At 41.5% G+C, this 22616-nt stretch overlaps 1 protein-coding gene and 1 long non-coding RNA gene across 3 annotated transcripts in view; one reads left to right on the forward strand and one right to left on the reverse strand.

The window, feature by feature from the left end:
- Positions 1-22616, forward strand: part of LOC146003339 (neuropilin and tolloid-like protein 2) — a 423782-nt gene that overhangs the window by 285437 nt on the left and 115729 nt on the right. The window lies entirely within an intron of this gene.
- On the reverse strand, positions 16218-18505 carry LOC146003624 (uncharacterized). Its single transcript, XR_014443840.1, has 2 exons — positions 18423-18505; positions 16218-16575 (listed from the first exon to the last, which is right to left on the reverse strand). It is a non-coding gene; the product is annotated as an uncharacterized LOC146003624 (long non-coding RNA).

Genomic DNA, 22616 nt, shown 5'->3' on the forward strand with positions numbered 1-22616 from the left:
GGAATCGATTTTCAGAATGGGGTCGAGACATTGCGTTTGGAGCGTGGCGATTTCCGACTCTAAACTTTTGTTTAAGGTTTCCTGCAAAGCGATCAAATCGGTCCTCAACTTCTTAACTCGAATGTCCAACATGAGAATCTCTTCTGCGTGGTCTACACGCTTGGTGTTGCCGAAAATGTCGTTAGGCATTTTTGGTTAACGGTTATTTATAATAGGATAGACGATTCGTAATTCTACGAAGAGAGGAATAAGTTTGTCGTAATCTCCGAGGAGTTCCACGTACAGGTAATCTCCTGCAGACACATCGTACGTAATGTTAGAAAGCATCTTGTCGTGCTTGATTCGAAAAATGTTCTTGCCGGTAGAAATTTTGATTTCGCCTACGTTTTCCGGATTCACGGTGATCCGAAGTTTCCCCTCGATCGGAATTTCATAGAAATGTAAATTGTTATTAAAAACATAAAACATTTTGCCCACATCGTCATCCAATTTCGTCCAAATGCTGTTGAGGTGAATAATCAACAGACCGTTGAGTTTAGTTAACGCGGAAGGTAGAAATTCATGATCTGTCGTCGTGCGGTGTACAGTCTCCATTGTTTGCTTTCGGAAACCAAAAAGATTCATGTTGGTTATTTAAAAAAAAATTGAGGTCGTATCTAATATAAATAACACCACAAAAAAATGTGCAATTTTTAGTAACTTCATCTTTTTTTTCTTAGCAAAAAAAAATGGAGAAGAAGGAAGCGAAACGTGCATGCGACCAATGTGGGACATATATATCCATTTCTCACTTGAGAAGACATCGGAAGAATGTACATGGCGAAGGATCAAGTAAGAGAGAGCTCGATGTTGACGATCAAGCGCCACGAAAAAAGCAGAAGAGTGCCGGCGAAAATATTCGAAATATTTTAACCGAGGAGACTTTCCAATCTGAAGAAACATCTGATCTAAACAACTTTTTTCGCTCGGTCAAAAGCAAGTTAATTTCGTCTATCACCGAAGCTTTGTTGCAATGCTCGTTGAAAATCCACCTCATCGTTTCCGTCATTTACGAAAACGTAAAAAAAGAGCGAGAAACTTTCCATCATTACACTGGTGTAAAGAGCCTCCACGCCGCCGACGTCGATGAGGTGGATGCCATTTGCAACCAGATGTTTGACGCTTTGATGAACAAGCACGAGACTTTCCAAGAACGTGGATCGGGTTGGGCACTTTGCGGTTCGCCTCACACATTAACTTTGAAGGTGGCACGATACAACCCGATGGGAGCATCCAGCTACATCAATTTGCCTCCGGAAATAGCCAGTAAGAAAGCCATAATCAACATTCAAAATGAAGATAACAGATGCTTTTTGTGGTGCATCATTGCCGATCATCACCCAGCCAATAATCATAAGCATCGTTTATACCACTACAACAAGCCAGAATATCTCTCAGAATTTGAAAAACCTATGGCTGGCATTAATTACCCTGTAAATCTACGAGACATTAGTAAATTTGAGGCACAGTACAAGATAGATAAAAACGAAAGTATAGCAGTACACATATTCGGATTAGACAAAAACAACGCCATCTACGTTCTCAGACACAGCAACATTAAAAGTAATCGTGTCATCAGATTACTCCTGATCGAAGATGACGATAATTATCATTACTGTCTAATTCAGAATCTTCCAAAATTAACAAGAAGTCAAATTACCACACATCAACATAAAATTCGAGTATGCGACAGATGCCTGAGTATATTCTACGGTCAAGGAAAAAAGAAGGCTGATGAAGAACTCCGAGATCATCATGAAATGTGTAGTAAACATCCGGCCGCGGCTATCAAAATGCCTTCTCGAGACATGACATTTTCCAACTACAAGGCATTACTCTGGCATCCCGTGGTGATATGCGCCGACTTTGAAAGTTTCCAACTTCCACTCGCCACATGCAAACCGAATCCCAGCGTATCGAGCACTACCGAAATTCTACATCACGAAGCCTGCGCTTTTGGATTGATGGTCAACAACACAGGCAATGTTATTTTATATCGTGGCAATGATGCTCCACAAAAATTCGTTCAAACCTTGAAACGGATGGCCATACAATTCGCTCCTCTACTAAGAGAAGACAAAGCAATGGAGCCTCTTACCCAGGAAGAGAAGGAAGCATACGACCTTGCCTCTCAGTGTGGTGTGTGCGAAAATAACTTCACCCTCGAAAATGTCAAAGTTCGCCACCACAATCATCACACGGGAAAATATGTGGCCCCCCTGTGTAACAACTGTAATCTACAAATCAAGAAACCAAATTTTATTCCTATATTTATTCACAATTTGGAGGGCTACGACGCCAAAATCTTCATAAAGGAGATGGGATGCGACGCTCAACCCATTAGCGTCATAGCTCGCACCAGTGAGAAATTCATTTCATTCAGCAAGAAGGTGGACGTTGGAAATGGCATTCACGTAGAAATTCGCTTCTTGGACTCCTACAACTTTCTGTCTTCGAGTTTGGCAACACTCGCGTCTCAACTCACCGACGATGATTTGATCGCCACCAGGAAATGTTTCCGCGACCAACATTTAGCACTGTTGAGACGCAAGGGTGTTTACCCGTACGAATACATGACGGATGCTTCCAAATTCTCAGAAACATCGTTACCACCGAGAGAAGCATTCTACAGTCGTCTTAGCGACACCCGTTGCAGCGAAGAGGACTACCATCATGCTCAGCTCGTGTGGTCTACATTCTCTTGTCAAACCATGGCCGACTATCACGATCTGTATCTGAAACTAGATGTTACGCTATTGAGCGATCGTTTTCATCTCCATCGCTCGAGAGGAATGGCAGCATATGGTTTGGACCCCGCTTTCAGCTACACCACACCGGGTTATTCTTGGCAGGCGATGTTAAAATCCACGAAGGTGAAGATAGAACTCATCAAGGACGTCAATCAACTTTTGTTTGTCGAAGAGGCAAAACGTGGTGGAATCGTCCAGTGTCCCCTTCGATACGTCAAGGCCAACAATCCATATGTTGCCGATTTCGATGCAAAAAAACCGACAAACTTCTTGGCATACTGGGACATGAACAATCTGTATGGTTATGCCATGTCCGAGCCTCTGCCCATCGGAGAATACGAGTGGATGGGCGAGCAGGAACTTCAAGATTGTTTGGAATGGAGCGAAGATCATGAAAATGGATGTTTCCTAAAAGTAGATTTGGAATATCCTGCATCGCTTCATCGAGAACACCATGGATTTGCGATGGCACCTGTGATGGAATCGGGTCCGGAGAAGAAGCTGATGCTCACCTTCAAGAGCAAAAAGAATTACGTGGTGCATTATCGTCTCCTACAATTCTACCTCCGGCATGGATTGGTTTTGAAGCGCGTGCACTCGGGATTGAAGTTTAGACAGACCAGGTGGCTAGCACCCTATATCGACGGCAACACTCAACGTCGAGCATCAGCTTCTTCTTCCGCAGACAAAGACCTATACAAATTGATGAACAACAGCATCTACGGCAAGAGCATGGAAGATGCCAGGAAAAGAAGAAATATCAACTTGGTCTCCGACCCGAAGAAAATAAACAAGCTCGTCGCTCAGCCCACGTACAAAAACTTCACGACACTGAGCGACACGTTGGTATTGATCGAACGTGCTCTCCACCACATAACATTCGACAAACCAATCGCCGCGGGAGTCGCGATCCTCGAGTTGTCGAAGCTGGCCATGTACAAGTTTCACTACGACAACATGAAACCACGCTATGGAGAGGCGATCGAGGTGGCGTACACCGACACGGACAGCTTCGTGTACAACATCCACACCGATGATCTATACGAAGATCTGAAAAACATGAGCCAGCATTTCGACTTCTCTAATTATCCGAAAGATCACCCTCTCTTCGACGACAGCCAGAAAATGACGATCGGGAAGATGAAGGATGAAGTCAACGGTCGCATCATCACAGAGTTTGCGGGTCTTCGAGCGAAAATGTATGCCATCAAAGTTCAGGATGAGACCGAAATAAAAAAAGCAAAGGGGGTGGGGCGTTCGAGCACAAACAAACTAACCGTAGAAGATTACAAGTCGTGCTTGTTCGACAAAAAAATCAAACGCATGACCGAACATCGGATCACAAGCACCATCGACCAGTTGCATACATCCACAATCAACAAAGTGGCGCTTGATCCCTACGACACCAAATTGAGGTTGCTGGACTGCAACATCCACACCCGAGAATGGGGATGCCATGACGAGGAAGAAACCTGCTCGCACCATTAGACTTCTCAATCAAAAAAGTATGTATTATTTCTTGCACCACTTTTTTTTTAAAAAAAACAATCATTCACACTAATTTTTGCGTTCACAATTTTTTTTTTATATTTTTCTATTATTTTTAAAAAAAAAACAATCATTCACACTAATTTTTGCATTCACACTTTTTTTATATTTTTTCTATCATATTATGTACACTATTTTGAGGATATTTTTTTATTTCTTTCAGGTGTTGCACCCCCTACGGAAACTTTTTTTAGTTCTTACACATTCCATTCTTAACCAAAAAAATTTTCTTCTCTTCAATCATAAAACACACACATTACACACGGAGGTCCTCTGTAGGGAGTTATGGGGGGGTTAAAAAAAAAACACGTGAAACTCTACAGAGGCATGACTTTGTTAGCCGTGGCCATTAGAACTGTGTTGGGCACCACGCACCCTCGCGAGGCTATAGGGGCCAGGCATCCTAAAAACGACAATTATTATTTTGTTTGTTTGCTTGCGTCACAATACAGGCGCGCGCGCGCGTGTGTGTGTGGCACATCTTTCCCCCGAGAGAGGTTTACAAAGGTCACGATATACGGAGTTGGAAAATTACGATATGGCGCATTCGCTCGTTACTGTTGCCAGCCATAAATCTCTCTCTCTCTCTCTCTCTCTTCATCTTACACCAACGTCGGCATCTCTATTTTTTTTTTAGTTGTAAGTAAATTGCCAACACACTCTAGTTAATAATGCTACATATTATACACACACACACGCACACACATACTGCGTTGCCATCCACCCATCTCTCTTTCTTTTACGGCAGTGCCGGCTCTCCTTGCCCAGTGTGTGCAGGTTGGCAAAAGTTGCTTTATGCGCTGTAAGGCGAGCCTCAAGCAAAATTGCCAGCTCCTTGCTTTAGGTTAGGTTAAACCAAAAAAAAATCTTGGTGATTTTTTTTCGAGTGAGGAGTTGGCAACGCTGATTTTTACTTGAGGGCGGTCAACCGGGTTGATTGCACAATCAAAATTGCCAGCTCCTTGCTTTAGGTTAGGTTAGACCAAAAAAAATCTTGGTGATTTTTTTTCGAGTGAGGAGTTGGCAATGCTGATTTTTACTTGAGGGCGGTCAACCGGGTTGATTGCACAAGCAAAGTTGCCAGCTCCTTGCTTTAGGTTAGGTTAGAGCAAAAAAGGCTGTGGGTAAGCTGTCGGTTGTTTAACTCTTCCCTTTCTCTTTTTTTTTCTTGTAAAAAGCTATGGCAAAAGTACCAGTGGGTTGGCAACCTTGCTTTATGCACTGTAAGGCAAGCCTCAAGCAAGGTTGTCAGCTCCTTGCTTTAGGCTAGGTTAGACCCAAAAAAAAAAAACCTTGGTGATTTTTTCGAGTGAGGAGTTGGCAACACTGCGAGAAAATACCTCAAGCAAGGTTGCCACCTCCTTGCTTTAGGTTAGGTTAGACCCAAAAACAAAAACCTTGGTGATTTTTTCGAGTGAGGAGCTGGCAACACTGCGCGCGAGGAAAAAGAGGGGAGGGGCCGTTCTAGAACGTTGGGTTCCACCTACTCTCATTGTAGGTTAGTTTTAATCCGTAAAACATCGTAAAAAACAAATTACGCTGAGAGTAGAAGCCTATTAGCAGGTCGTAGTAGATTACACTGAGGGGGGCCTTACAGTAAGAGGGGGGTAGCCTTATAGGAAAATGTCGTAAGTCATTTCAAATGTAGGTCAAAAAAACGAGATGGCATAAAAAATAGCTTAAAAAGTGATGCCAGAGCTTTTTCTGTCCATTTTTTCTTTCATTGTAGGTTAGTTTAGTGCGTAAAACGTCGTAAAATAAAAAGTAGGTCAAAGGGCCGGCCCAGAGTCGCCGGTTTCACCTACTTCTCTTACCATCAGGTTTCCCAACAAGAATCCTATAAACTCTTCTTTCCTCTCAGGGCCTCCCCGATGGCGCACTGGTAACATCGCCGCATTGTAATCAAGGGGTCTCGGGTTCGATACCCAGTGGAGGCACAAGTGGTTCGGATCCCACTTTAAGTTCTAGGTCCAGTCCCGATTAGCCTTACTGTGCATAAAGTGGACTTAACACATCAAATCAATCAATCTTCTTTCCTCTCCCATTCGTGCCACATGGCCTGCTCACCTAAGTCCTTTTTATTTAATCATTCTAATAATATCTGGACATGAATACAAATTATGGTTGTAAATTAATGTAACCTTCTCCACTCAACTGTCAAAATGGCCGGGATAGAGAATGTGTGTTGCTCTACCCCACATCCCATAAATGAGCCTTCATGGCAAGGTGCTATGAATGGAGAGGTTACCTTACACAGCTTATTGTCAAATTATGAGTTAATTGACGAATTTGCATCACTTCAAAAAGTATCGAAATGTGATTCGAGGCAATTCTAAAAATTCTCCATTTCTGTCCAATCCGAACCCAAGGAAGCTTGAAGATGGCTGTTTCCTCTGCTACACTTCTCTTCGCATCTCAAGCTCCACCTTCGCTCGGAGACCATCGTATTGTGGAGGAATTAAACAAGAGCCCTGGATGTAAATGGATGCAGATCCCGTTCTTATGTGGCAACGTCGATTAGGAGCTTAATAACAAAGACAAAGGAGTCTCTCCCGAGAGAGATCTGTGTTGGAGAGTAGCTTGAAAAGGAATTTCTTGAGTCCTTTCGGAAATAGGGGAATACGTGCAATTGCTTAGATCTTTGTCTTAAGAGCTATACTGGATCACGCTGTACCAATGTGTGCAGCCTTCCTTACGTAGTAGCATGTTAAGAGATGGTCAGAGAGAATTTGCCAGAGATAAAGATATCAAGAGATAAGTATGCTCATTTGCAGGACTGGTGAAGCAAGCGAACGAAACAAGTCCTCTGTGGCTCGAGAGGGATCGACCAATGAACACGTGGGAGGGAAAGGGATTGCATGGACGGGACAGCGAGGCTGCAACTACCAGCCGTTTGCATCAGCACTGCTTTGCTCCGCCCACTCGCTTTATACCCTTCTCTATCGTTATGCGCAGCTTTGCTCAGACTTCTGGGACGTAGTATAAAGATATATAATACATTGTTTGGTCGTAAGAACACGTTATGCACATAGAGTGATACAGGAAGAGTATTTCGCTCGTGCGCCAACTACAGAGCATTTCCTGACATTCGCAACGAGACTCGGCGGCAAGCTGTCCGGCATCAGCGCTTGTCTTTCCCGGTGAACGGGTCAGAGACAGTCGCTAGAATCGGCTATAAAAGTTAGTTTTCATATTGTGTACTAACCTTGACTACAGAAGGTGTTGAAAATGATGTCCCTCTGCTGCAACACATTCCTGGCATCTCCGAAGGAAATTGGCATTTACACGTGCAAGTTCGTCTACTGTAATTCTCCCAATTTCTCGTAAAATATTCTCTTTTAACTCACGGATGGTGTGTGGATTGTCTTTGTATACTTTATTTCTTCATTTTTCTTTCCACTTTTATTCAGAACTGACCCTGTTACTCTAAACTTTTTTACGAGGTTTAATATAAGCGACTGTCGCGGACCCATTCACCGGGAAAGACAAGCGGGAATGCCCTGTAGTTATCACGGGTGACGCTAGATAGCGTACGGAATTGAGAGCTGCTTCCCTCGAGTGAATAATGCTCGAACAGATAAAACTATACTCTCGAAACCCAGTGGTTCACGTATAACAGTCATTTGTCTGTGGTAGTGGGTCCTCAAATATGTATCGTGAAATGAAGGACGCCGAGAAACTGAAACTTAAGTGAACATAGCCATCATCCCCATGTTAAAATGTAGTTTAGTGTATCTTATCAATACAGTGATATATGAAAATGAAACAGGTGATTGTGGGCTGAAACTGCCAGGACGGATATTTTACGTGTTTACGATTATTGCGACGTTAAAATGATAGTCCATTGGAAACGCTCGAGCGTGGGAGACGCGAACGAGTGCGAGCGAGCGAAAGGGGTTTCTTGCAGTGCTCTATTATGCACAGATAGGCTTATCGAGACTGGACGTACAGTTCAAAGAGGGATCCGGATGACTGTGCCATGTGTCTCCGTCAGGAATCGAACCAGGGATCGCTTGAGACAAAAAATACAAGCAAGTGGAGAAATTAAAAGAGATGAGGTGAAAACATGAAGAAAAGTAGATCAAAAGCAGAGATAAAAGAAAATGAGGAAGCGAAGAAACCGTCAGGACAGAAAAAGTGGCTAAATTTCTTAAGGGCAGAAGCCGACACGTAGCGAAAGTTTTTGATAACTAAACAAGGGATAGAAGGTTTACGTGTGGCAACTCCGGAACACTCCGGGCGCAAACGAAGGAGAGAACAAGTGGCTCCACGTGTTTGCAAAGTTTTCTCATATTTGATAGAGCTCTGTACGGAGAATGCGGAGAGGAAGAATACATAGAAACGGTGCAAATTCTGAAAGTGATGAAAAGAGCGAAGGCAGCAACAACAGCTGAAAGCGGTGCTTTCTATGCCTCGTAACACAGATGGAGAGCAGAACGCTTTGGTGCCATTTCCCGTGCGATTGTCCCTACCCTATTTGCAGTAAACAGCCATTTCCAAGAATTAACCCTGGCCAAGGAGGAAGCGGGGAACCCCTGTCTGTCCATCCTTTCAGAGAACGAATCACTCCGCTTCGAGCTCCATTAGGACCCAAGCACTAATGGAGGAAACGAACCAATGAGCCCTTATGCTCAGCCATTGCTCAACCTATCTCCATCTTCCAGTCTTGATGACGTGATCGCCATAATCTCCTCTGTGTGGGGTGTAGTTTGTGGAGGGACTAATTTCAGCAACTCTGCTAAAGGAGTGTTTGTTAATCTCGGCAATAATCACCCATAAGCTTTCTCTTTGTTGCATATTCAGTTTCTCGATACTATGTAGTTGCTTGCCTTATGGCAAATTATATGTATTCAGACGGCGTGTAGAGGGGAGGGGGCATTTGCCTCGGGACAAGGGCCCTGAAGGTGATGCATTTGGAGTGTTATTCAGTTTCATCATTCATGCTGATCTTCGATTTGTCAAGGGGACTAGCGTACGCAGGATTTTTTCGGAGGGACTGAAATTGTAGCTAGATGGGGGGGAGAGAGAGAAACTATAAAATTATTGGTAAAACTATCATATGCGGGAAATCGCTCTAACTCGTTCATTCTCTACTTTTTTTTACATTCGTTCTTACCTATTGCGAAAAATTGTTTAACAAGGGATTTCGCTTTTTTTTAACGAAATTAGTATCTATTGTCGACATATCGAGTAATTATTGTTCGTTCTTTTCTCGCTTCCTGAACACGCAAAATGGCGGGTAAATCTTGACTAGCGTTGTGTTTCAAACGGCAAAGCAGTGTTTCAACCTTGTTAACAGAAAAATTCCTGCATAGCCCCGAAAACCTTTCACGCATAGCCGCAAAAACCATTCTGGATCGTATAACCATCCACGAATAGCCCCAAAAACCATTCACGATAGCCTCACGCACCATCACGGTAAGGTTAGGTTGCTTTAGGTTGGGCAATATAGTGAAAAAACTGTGCGTTTGGAAACGCTTGCCGGAGATTACGTCATCAGATGCTCGCAACATCTGGTTCAAGTACAGGGATGGAAATGCAAGCAACAGCTTTCGTGCCTCGGACGGACATTATTATAGAAAAATACATGATTTAGCGGCCAAACACATTGAAAAATGCGAGAAAACAGTTCCACGACCTTCCGAAATTACACAGAAACTCAATTCCGTAAGTACTTTCTCCTGTACATTTGAAGAAATCCATTTCCCGCATATGACATTTTTACCATATTATTTATTTCCAGTTTTGACTCTCGTTGCAAAAGTTGTTCAAATACAGAAATGGTAATAAGGGGTCATTTTAACGAGTGTCTGCATTTACTGCTTCCCAAACTCGTTTTCTGCCTTCATTGAAAATTTGATTTTTTCTTGAAAATGGCTGGACTGGAGCCTATTTACCCATACTAAATATTTCAATAGCAAATATCTACAAAAAAATTAAAGTACCACTAAATCACGCAAATCAAAGGTTATTACTTATTAATCCAAAACTGCTCATGTGCTTTGTTTTGATTTTAACGATGTCCTGCTGAATCTAATATTATGTACTAAAACGCTGTCTCCTTGCCCTTCAAGGAGTACCTTTGTCACTGCCTTCTTAAAGCAGTTGTGTGTAGCACACGAGGTGACATCTGGTGGTAGCAGGTTCCAACAATATGCAGAAGCATGTCTGAAATATGACAGGCGTATAGATGTTGAAAAGTTGTCCAAATGAAGTTTTGAGTCGCGTACATGTGTATTTTGTGCTTTAAAATACGATGTACATAACGTAGATCTCAAACTATTTCCTAGCGTTTAAACCCCCGAAGCCCGTGTTACGCAGCGAGTCCCCAATGCCGAGCGGGAAGTTTAAAATTAAACAAGGTTTCAAATATAAAATTATATCTCTGAGACTATGTATGCTTTAGTTACAAATTATACCTATAAGCCTATGGTCGAAAAGAACATTTTCATTCATCAAGTAGTAGAAAAATAAGACTATGAACGTAAAAAAATCTGATTCTTTAAATAAAATTTTAACTTCGTCAGGTTCCCACGCAAGCTACGCCGGGACGTGAGGATCAAAACTCTAGCTCCATATTGTCTGACATGTGTTCAACTTCCGTGGCAAGAATTGTGCACTTGCTGCCGATAATTTTGGAGAAAAAAATAATTTCTAATGTAAAAGCCTTTTTTGGTGGGAAAAATAGCCAGAATCGAATTAAACTTTACTAATATGCTCAAAACATGTACCTCCGAACATTACGTGAGTCACAGTATGTTCCAAAAGTTGGGCGAAAGAAACAACAAATGTGGCATGTATGTCACATCTCGCCGTTAGCGTTGAACATGTCCGCGCATGTCCAAAAGATTCATCTCAAGATAACTTGTAAATAATGGAGAATACTCCAATGAAGAGCATATACACCACCACCTCTGCGTAGTGGCAACATTGTCGCCTTCCAATCTAGGGATCCTGGGTTTGAAACCCAGTGGAGGCACAAGTGGTTCGGATCCCACTTTAAATTATAGTCCCGATTAGCCTTCCCGTGCATAAAGTGGACTAGAAACCAAACTGAAACAAATGAAACAATCCCCTTTAATCTTCGGCAGCATCTAAAGGAGTCAGGATATCCAACTGAGATATCTATGCAGGAAAAAAGGGAGGATTGCCCCCTCCCTCTGCCAGTATCGCACAATAATAACGGCCTGCGTGGATTTGCCCCCAGCGAAGATTAAACTCCCAGCATCTGTTCAGGACTAAAGTCTCTACGTTAATCTCTTTATTGGGAAGAGGAATTTTTCAATATGCGGCCTCTGTTTCGTTTGATGTTCGAAGCTTATCAGTCGCTTTTACTGTAGATCTAGTGCATTCTGGCCGAGCGACCTTTGTAGCGAAAGTTTTGGATTCGAGTCCTGGCCATGTATAAGTTTCCTTTCCTATACATACTTCTACAGGGTGTCCCAGAGGAAGTTATCAAAATGGCAACTTCTCTCGCACGCAATGGGCACCACACTCTCCCCCCCCCCCCACCCGCTCTTTCTTCCTCTCGCTGTCTATCTCCCTTTTGCCCTTCGTTCATTATTTCTATCTTTATTTCTCTTTCAGTTCTCTTCGCCTGTCTCATTATATCACTGCCTCTTCATTTGTCATGCATTCGCTCTATTTTTCTACCTGATGCGATCTTTCAAAAACTCCATGACGCAATATTCGTCTGAGGGCCATGGCCTATCAAGCGGCTTTTCATTGGGTGAAGTGTGGTCAGTGCATAGTCCCATTGCCGCTGTTTTTTGGGCTTACGAGGCCGGCTATGTGATTCTTTGCCTGCAGAAGAAAGTTTCAGGATTGTGTATATTAGAGACGGGGATAAAGAAAGGGTGAGGAAAACGGGACATAGATAAGATAGAGAAATGAGGGAAGAATGAGAAATAGGAAGATAGACATTGGCATAAAGGAGATAGATGAAAAGAGTGTAAAACCGAGAGAGGGAATCGAAGCAGGAATAGTGATTGATTGAATTAGTTTATTTTAATTCGCTTTTCTTCCCGTTTGGGCTAATTGTGTAGATGAATGGTAAAGATAAAGGTAAAGTGTTCCCCTGTGCTTTGCAGCACGCCATGAAGGCGTATAGGGGGTGTGGGGGTAACGCCCCACACTTTCTTGATCCGGTCGTGAGTGGGGATGATGTGATCAGCATCACGCCCCTGACAGCCTTTACCCCCCAGATACCCATGCTATTCCAACGTTAGAAAAGTTCCCGGATTTGAACCGGTCGGGGATCGAACCCGGGACCTTTAGCATAGTAGTCAGACGCGTTACCGACTGAGCCGAAATTGATGAAGGGACGACATAACACGAGTCCCACAGAGGATTATACTGGCTGCGAGTCCAGATACCAGAGCCTCGTTAGTCTGCAAAACGTGGAAAATTCCAACTGAAGAGCCACGCTGTACGAGACGAGAATTCACCATCACTCGTGGACGCATGAGATCCAAAAAAGTCCTCGCATACTTATGAAACACCCTGCACATTCCACTCTCTACTTAATTATCACTAAACTTCTAACATTCTTCTCTCAGTTCTCGAAACAGAAACCTGCTCTGCTGTTTTACTGCCCCCTCCTCCCCCCATCACTTATACCCTTATAATGTCTTGCCTTTCTTCCGTCGCCCTGAAACAAACGGCTCTGGATTTCCATGAAAAATCGTCCTAGGTGTGCTCTTAACTAGCTCCGTGGCAAGTTGGGCGTGAAAGTGACTTTAAGACAAAAGACGAACGAAACGGTTGCAAAGTCCTGCCTCCTAAATTATTCCCGAGCCGTTTGTCTTTCCCCCCTTTTGTGGCCCCCTCGCGCCGCGCTGGTTGAAGTGCTAATAGGCCGGGAGTAACTCTGAAAGATCTTAATGTCGATTCGGGGACCCGCTCTGTGTTATATGCTAATGAGTGCATGATTCTTCTTAGGGCTTCTGAGCCTTCTCCCCACTTTCTTTTGCTTCGTGTTCGGAGCAGGGGCGTGCGTAGGAAATTTATTTTGGGGTTCGGCCTGAACCTGGTGTTTCTTCTATCATGTAGGAACAGTAATGATTTTCAACTGCAAGTGTGTGTGCGTGTGTGTGCATATGTGGGTGAGAGACACGACGTCAAAGGGAAGACAAGGGATTTCGCCCTCCCTTGTCGAAATCTGCCCTCCAAAAACTCTAAAGCGTCTCGGTGCGCGTTAAGCTTTAAACTCTAAAAACTTAGAAATAATTTGTTACACTACACAGCTCTGACACCTACACCGCGCGTAACGGTGGGGAAGGGTAGAAATCCAGTAGGCGGAGCACAGCAGTGCGCTGCTGCAAACGACTGGTAGCAGCAGCCGTGTGTTCCCCTCCGTGCACTCACTTCGCCTCCCACGCGTTCATTGGTCGAGCCCTCAAAAGTCGCCACTTGTGCAGAGGACTTGCTTTTGTTCACTCGCTGTAGAGATTACCGGGACAATTCCTATCGGACAATTTATATACTAAGTGATTGTTTGTGCTAAAAACATTTTAAGAATCATTGTGATATATGTCCAATTTGATATTTTTAGTGCCCTAAATTATTTATAATTACCATCAGAGTTAATTTCGATTTTATTAACGTTCATATAGTCCATGTAAAAAAAGGTTAAGAGATTGTAGCCTATAGTAATTTTGTGCAAAATTACAAAAACAAACCTTGGAGTTTAAATATTCAATATATTTCAAAGGTTGGCACCGCTGAATAACTCATTCAAAATCTGTACAGAAAAACGAAATTCTTTCAATGAACAATAAGCTTTGGGTTGAAATGTTTGGGAATCATTAACGAAAATTTAGTAATTTTTGGCCAGTTCTGAAGAAAGTGGCCCAATTTAGCCAAATTTACCGAAAATAATTATAAAAGCATAACAATCATTCGTTTGTCTATTATTTATACAATTATCAGCTCTTATTTTTCATAATTCACAAATATTTTTCTGTGTATCGAAAAGCTTGTGAAATTTTCCATTTACGTATGTATTACTTAGCATCACGAAGTTACGTTTGGTTAGAGTTCAGAGGTGACTATTTTTCGGACACCCTATGGAAAATCTCTTTCCGGTATTAATTTTCCAATATGGCTGATTCATAATTAATTGACATACCGCTCTTAACGTCTATGGCTAAAACCAGTTTTCTCTCGTTTCTAAAAGTTCAGTAAATGTGGTCTTATTTCACTGAAGCCAAAGAGATTCAAGGAAAGGTAGACGGCTCAGAAACTAATGATTCTGCACGAACTGATTCCGAATTAACGGACGGATTACCTTTCGTCGAAGTCGCGCAGTTCACTGCGGCTCAAACGTTGGAAATTGCGTCGCTATTATTGACTCGCTTTCCGTCCCAACGGCTACAAATTTATTTTAACTCCGAGGAAATGAGTTAATTTAGAGCAATAAAGTTCCTTCTCGACTCGCGCGACATCTGCGCGGACCGGATCGAAACAATTTCTTCCGTTAACGCTGCCTTGTTTCTCGCTCAACAGTTGGCAGCAATGCTTTGCTGCGTAACCGTCTCAGATTAGGCTCAGAACAATCTAAAAATTTATTAGTGTAGTGTGCATGAAACTCCTTTGACATTAATGTCTTCATACAGTGAGAATTGTTTATTAGTTTGTGAATAGAATGGAAATATTTTCACAATTAGCAAGCTGGAATTTTTCTAGCACGTTTGGAAATTTGATATTGCTTGAAACTGTAGTTTTCTTAATTCCCGTCGTTTTCTGTCACGTTTTCTAATCGCAACGACGAGGATGAAGTTGATTAAAAGCTTCTCACAAAGGAACGTGCTATGTCTGGCCTGAACTCAAAGCCTGTCAACGCGTTTATTAATGATTTTAGTTACGTGTATGAATGTATTGATGTGTGCTTCAACCACTCAAACTGAGGAATTTTAAGTATGCCATTTCCACACAAGTACAGTCAGGGACATTTTTGGTTTGTGACGATTCCATCGTCTTTCAGTGGAATTGTTACAACCCAGAAGCGTCTTTCACTGTACACTAAAGGGCAGGCATGAACAAGGGTGATTCTTTCTGAATTCTCCTTTACCACTTGTATCTAATCTTCATTCATCCTCATTGATATCGCCTTGTAATCAAGGGATCCCGAATTCGATTCCTGGCGGAGGTGTATTACACAGTAGTTCAGATTCGACTTCTAACTGTAAACTCAGTCCCGCCTAGACTGAGCATAAAGCGGACTTTAAACAAAAAACAAACTTTTTCCTCACCGTGCACAAATGGATGGGACATGCTTAATTAAGTGAGTGTACAATTAATGCAAACTTTCTATTGTATTTTGTTGTGGCTTAAGGTGTGTCTGCAGGAGTGTATGCTTAAAAAAAAAACATATTAGTCTTTTGTGTATTAGCAATGTGCTAATAGAGTATGGCCTTCCTGATGGGTAGTTGTAACGTCATCGTCTCGTAATAAATGGGTACCGGGTTCAATGCACGGTGGAGGCACACAGTGGTTCGGATCTGTCTAAACTGTAGGTCCAGTTCCGATTAGCCTTTCTGTACATAAAGTGGACTTGAAAAAAACTGTTATTATGGTATGTGTGGCTAAGCAGAAAGTGAGTGTGGTTTTTTTATCTTCACTTTTTGTGTACAATACACAGTTTTCGAGATTTTTTTTTTAATTTTCAAGGTGAATTTTTGGCGTCATTTTCTCAAGATGGCGGCAAACCTTCAGTTCAGTGTGTGGTGAGACTCTTCACTTCTTTTTCGTACAGACGCGGTTGGTTTCATTTCTGTTGTAATTAGTTCCTCAGATGGCCGAAAAATTACATAACTTTCCTTTAGCACTGTGTTGCTTTCAAACTACCATGTAAAAAATAAGGAGAAATAATGATAGTAATATTTATTCCAGTTCTTTTTGTTACAGTGCGGTTAAATGCTACACCACATCGCTTATTACAACGGCATTTTAATTAGCTTTATTTGTAATATATTAGCAGCTAGGCTAAGTACAGTTTAGGCGGACATGATCTTAGTATTGTGCATACTAAAGAACTAATTGAAGACTGACTGGACATCGGGGTCGTTGACTGGGTAGTACTTGGGGCTTCTGCAGAAGAGCCCGCACGTGTGTTCGCAGCAAGCCATGAACTCTTGGCGGCAGTCCGCTAATCCATCGCACTCGTTGTAGAGGTTGCTTATCTCCTCACACTCAGTGTCAGTTACGTTTCCATCTGGACACTGCTCGTCATTAGCCCCTGCGAAATATTAAATAGTTACTAATAGTTGATTTGAAAGAGCGCAACCAAAGTGGAGGCACATTGCATTGTGGTTCGGATACTACTTTAAACTGTAGGTCCAGTTCCGATTAACTTATCTGAGCATAAGGTACACTTAATACAAATTATCGTAATTTCGTATTACCAAAATTAGGGATTTGGAGGACATGATAAATTCCATACATATTTTACACATAGATTTTCGTACAAAATTGTGTTTATTAAAATAATTTGTTATTGTACAAAACAAGCCTCCTTGGGTTTTTGTCACTATAATATCAGTTATCAGAATTATGTACCGGGTGGCCAGAATTAAAGTTAACCAACTCAGAGCCCTCTGTAGCCTGTTTGAGGCATCGTAGAACTCTGAAGTTTGGTGAATCCACTATGCAGGCCATGGGGAAGAGGATGGCGATAAAAAATAGTTTAATTTTCCGCCACCAGGTTGAAATGTGGCGCTGTATTTCCATGATGGGTTTTGATAATGACGTAAACTGCTCCAATTGGTTATGGATTTGCCTTTACCTTGCAATCTTGCAATAAACGAGAGATTATTTTCTCGCAACTTCCAGCCACTAACAAATATCTTTCTAATTAATAACTCGGCTAAATCATTTAACGTTATTATTTGTACAACCCATCATGAAAGTACAGCGCCACATTTCAATCTGGTGGCGGAAAATTGAACTATTTTTTTATCGCCATCCTCTTCCCATGGTCTGCATAGTGGATTCACTAAATTTCAGAGTTCTACGATGCCTCAAACAGGCTACAGATGACTCTGAGTTGGGTAACTTTAATTCTGGCCACCCGGTAGATTGATTAAGCTCAGTTGCTTTAACAATGCGGATTGAACTTTATATCATTAGAAAAGCAATACAAATTGTTTTATAATGGGTTGACCAATCTGTGGTTCGCGAACCGCATACGTCTATGGTATATGATGCTTCCAACGCGGAATTAACTTCTTTGCAATTAACAATTAGCTTCTTTACAATTAATGTCAGCGATATTCCTTAAATATAAGTACTTTATCTGATTGATGTATATTTAATTTGTTTTAACACACTCAATTTTTCATCCATATTTTGACCAGATAAAGGATTATATAAATCAAATTGAGAAGCGTTTAAAAGATTTCCATAAGATTCCAACAGAAATCTTTCGTTGGTGCTAATCACACATCCACTGTACCGGAAATCTGCAATGAGCGTTCATAGCACGGTACGTTGCAATGCACGTGGGACAGCTTTTGTTAATAACTTCAGTAATAACTTAAGTTTTGGAAATCTAACTTATTCAACCTGAACAACAGTACGACTAAATTTCTAAATACGACCTTGTGAATATTCGTAACCGAAAGTACGAGTTCTGATGCGTGTGACTGACCCAAAGATGTTCGTTTATTTCTTTTGAGCTTAATACGCACGATGATAAATCTAGGTTATCAATTTCTGTTTTGTTATATTTTGGAAAACGTTGTTGCATTAATATGATGTATAATTAATTATTATCACATTCTTGATAATGTAAAATTACGATGTATACATTTATATATACATTTTTGACCATAGCAACGATAAACAAAACACAGTAGATCAATAAGTGATAAAATATATGGACATTTTAAATAGTGACGTCAGAGTTTCATTGAAGTTATCAAAATCCTAATTGCTATTTGGTAAAGTGAATACCAGGATGCTTCGTTGAAGTTCAAGTAAAAGGCTTGCTTCATGCGCTTTAACAGTAAGCCTCGTAATAAACTGATAATTTGTACTAATTCCACACTTATGTACAACACAATTTAGCTTCTAATTCAAACTTACAAATTCCTCGTGGAAGGGCGGTGAGATAGACGGACACCGGGAGCAAAGCCAGTAGTACAAGGGTCAAGAAGCGCATCGTGGAAAACTGAAAGAAAGAGAACCTGTTCATGGAGGAACATAGATATCTTAAAGTTAGTAAATCTATTACGAGGACAGAAACAATAGTTCCTCGAAGGAAAAGGCCGAAGTATTAAATAGGTATATGTTCTCATAATGTGTGTTGCTTCCTGCCAGTGTTTCTGCTACATCGCATCTTTCTAAGTTATTACTGTCTATGTACGTCTGTGATTGTTGCTTTATCAATTTCATCTTATGACCATCCATCCTCATCTTCGCGATTAGCCAAAAGTGGCAGAAAGACGAAAGATGTTTTAGACTGCACCACTAAAAACTGCTTGAAAACTTCACTATTATATATAAACATGCTTCCAAACGTTAAGCACACGATGGTAAAATCAACAAAAATGGAAAAGCAAAGCTTTGATTAACACAAAATTGCACATGAAGGTAGCAAATGTATTATGCATTAAAGAAAATAAGAATTGTGTACAAAGATGAAAAAAATATTTACTTTTCGTAAGTTATATGATGACGTCACATTTGAGTCATTAATGATATATAAAGGCAAACAAACCAAACAAATCCTACAGTAATATGGTATGTGACAACCCTGGACCTTCACACAAACTTCACAACGATTTTCCATGCTTTCAATGAGGTGATCAGTCATCGCAGATGCGAGCAATGGCCATTCCTCCGTTAGGGCAGTTTCCAACTCTCTGAGACTGGCTGGAGGAGGTAAACGTGCAGAGACAGCACGCCTGAGGGCATCCCAGAGGTTTTCAATGGGATTAAGGTCGGGGAATACCCGGCCACTCCACTTTCCAGGTACTCGTCAACGATGTTGGCTCGATGGCGACGGGCATTATTTCCATAAGGAAAAAATCAGGACCAACTGCTGAAGCGTAGTCTCTCACAATGGGGTCTAGGACTTCATCCCGATACAGCGCAGCCTTTAAAGATGTGCAGCTAGGTGCGATATCCCATTGAAATTCCATCCCACACCATGACGCTGCCACCTCTGAATGCGTGATGTTCGATGATGTTCTTGGCCTGATTGCGTGTGCCTCGTTCTCTCCAGACCCTTGCACGCTTATCATCTGATTTCAAGGCAAATCTGAACTCGTCCGTGAACAGGACGTTGACGACACTACTTTAATCTTGCCCCTCTGGCTTGAACATTTAGTGCAACACAAACACGTGGTACTCGGGCGTACAATCCCTTCATGTGGAGCCTTCTGCGCACAGTACTGGCAGATATTGTCTTACCAAGTGCCGCTGCAACCATGGATGTAACAGTTGTGGAGATCGCTCGTCCATTTCGCTTGGCTACTATAGCAATATATCGATCATCAGAGGGGACGGTAACCCTTGGACGACCGGGAACAGCTCCGGACAACTGTTTGACTTCTTTGGAATTGTTTCCATAATCGAGAAATTACCGAATGATCAACGCCAAAGCAAATAGCGACATCTTTGATTGACTGTCCTGCCTCAATGCGTCCGACAGCACGCCAGCGCTCACTATCGTGTTATTAGTCTTCTTTCAGCCATAGAAACACGAATATTATCAAACGTAATCCTACAAAAGTTATAAACACTTCGTATCAGCTTTTAAATGCACCTCAAACCCTTCAGAATGCTGGCGTCTTCAACGAAAGTGTGATGATTCTTGCACGAAATCCTCGCTTTTATGCTATTTCAAGAGCACAGATTAAGTACGTAGGTACAGATGATTCGCTCTCTACTTACAAAAAGGAAGCTACACATAACAACTGACATCTACATCCGCAGCGATTTTCAGCCACTCAAATTCAAATACGCTTTCGAAAATTTGCATTGCGTGCTTAACTTTTGGAAGGCAGTGTATATGGTGTCCGGATTGTAACTGGCAGTTCTTTAATACTTATTACATTTCAACAAACCGAGATTTAGTTAACAAAGCATTGCAAAAGGAATAGTACATTTGTGAGTTTAATTCAGCAAATGTTCATACATGTATAACTAGCAATGGCGGCGCTAGTGTCGCTCAAACAAATATGGCGTCGGTACAGGAGAAAACACTTGTAGACCACGAAAGTCAAAATGGGAGGCGAGCAGGCAGCTAGGAATTCCAAGGCCCACTATTCACGAAGTCGTGCACAAAAGGTTACGTTTGTATGCATACAAGATGCAGTTGCTGCACGAAATTAAGCCATTGACATTCTGCAGAAGATTGTTACCCCTCTGAACTTCTTTCTTTGGATACATCAAAGACATGGTGTATTCTGGCCAAAATATAGAAGATCTACAAGAACTGCAGGACCGTATTCGGAATGCTCTTGCTTCTGTAACTCCTCAGATGCTACAGAACACGTGGAGGGAGATTGAATACATGTTGGACATTCTCCGTGCAACAAACTGAACTCATGTGGACATATACTGATCTGTAACGGTTTCCAATAAAACTTGGTAAGTTTGTCTTTAAAATGTGTGTTTTTCTATCTAACTACTCCTGTCCATATTAAAATAACACACTTTAAAAATTGTCAGTCCCATTCCGGAAACCCTGTATATCTTACACGAAATTTTGTTTTCTATCGTGACGTCAAGATTTTCCACACGCTCTTCAAGAGTGGCAATTTCAAAAATTTTGCACACTGCAAATGCGCAGCCCGTAGAGGTGATGCAATCACTCAGATTGTCGAGTCGTCAATTGTGAGCCAGACTTTAGTTTACAACCTTGTGTGTGGTAAACAAAACAATTGAGATTTATTTAAAGGGTTGTCGATACGTATATTTGTAACATAAATTCATTTTTAGAAGAAAATCTGCAGAGTATGAAAAGTGCAAATTCATCCATTCTGAAACCCTTCTTTCAGATTACTTCATTCTTGTCCCGTAACAGAAGAATTATCACGATTTCATGCATTGTTGTCTTTCTGCGCCCGTTATTATGTGTCAAACTTCTGCTGGTCATGATCTGCATAACATGACACTAATTAAAATACAGGCAGAAAACTTGAAATTATAATTTAGAAAGTAAATGGTATAGTGGACCCCTAGTCCATGTTAACTTACCTGACTCTCAAACCAGCCTCCAAATATATCTTCTCCTTTTGCTCTAATATATTCACTGCGGATCAATGACGTACTGAAATAACACTTGCGTCTGTCGAAAAGAATGTGTCACACTTGCGTGAGCGCCATTCGTCGATTGTCGAGCTCAATCTTTAACGTCACTCCGCGATCGTGAAACAAAGAGTATCAATATTTCAAAGCCACAAGCCAAGATGCTTTCTTTCAGATGTAACCTGTCGGCACAATAGTCAGGATGACATCTGCTTCTTAGAAAGGAAAATAGCAGATGTCATTGCATTGTGGTGCGTGTAGGCGGATGCCTGTTTATTCTGTTTAGGAGCTAACGTTTCGTTGCTATTCAATTGTTACATACGCCACATGCTCGGCAAAATAAATATCGCGCACTCTTGCATGATCTTATCCAAATGCTTTTGCACGTATAAATGACGAGTAAACTTATGTCTTGCTTCCATTACACTATCAGGTGCTTCTGATAATACGTAGAATACCTCTGGAGTAATGGCTATATATACTCTGTCCCAGCTATCTGGACCAAGCGAACGAAAGCAAGTCTCTGCGCAAGTAGTGAACACGTGAGAGGGAACGGTATTGCGTGAAGAGATAAACGGGACAGAGTATAGCTATATCCTGTTAAGCGCATTCATTGGTCGAAACAAAAACGTCACTCTGCCATCAAGAACTACAAGGTTATCCTTAATTTGCATTTTGTTGTTTTAATTCCACTTTTACTGAGATACAATTGGGCTCGACCTACAGTTTAAGGTGAATTGTAAAGTATTTATTAAACAAAGTTATTTCTTATTCTTATTTTTAATTTGCATTGTTTTTTCTGTTTCTTACGCGCTTTGGGATAATTCCGACGATAATACAATAATTGCAGATTGATCTTGAAATTAGGTATTTGCTCTTTTAAGGTACTTTGCCTGCATGACTGAAAGTAGTTTTGTGTACTTGTTTCTGCCCATCTATCCATCCGTCTGTGATGATTAAGAGATGTTAAAGCTATAAGATAAAATTTGGGGAAGGTTATCAAAGACTGTCGCTTATTGCAGC

The sequence above is a fragment of the Lepisma saccharinum genome, chromosome 20 (genome assembly GCF_977018435.1).
Source record: "Lepisma saccharinum chromosome 20, izLepSacc3.1, whole genome shotgun sequence".
Lineage (NCBI taxonomy): Eukaryota > Metazoa > Arthropoda > Insecta > Zygentoma > Lepismatidae > Lepisma > Lepisma saccharinum.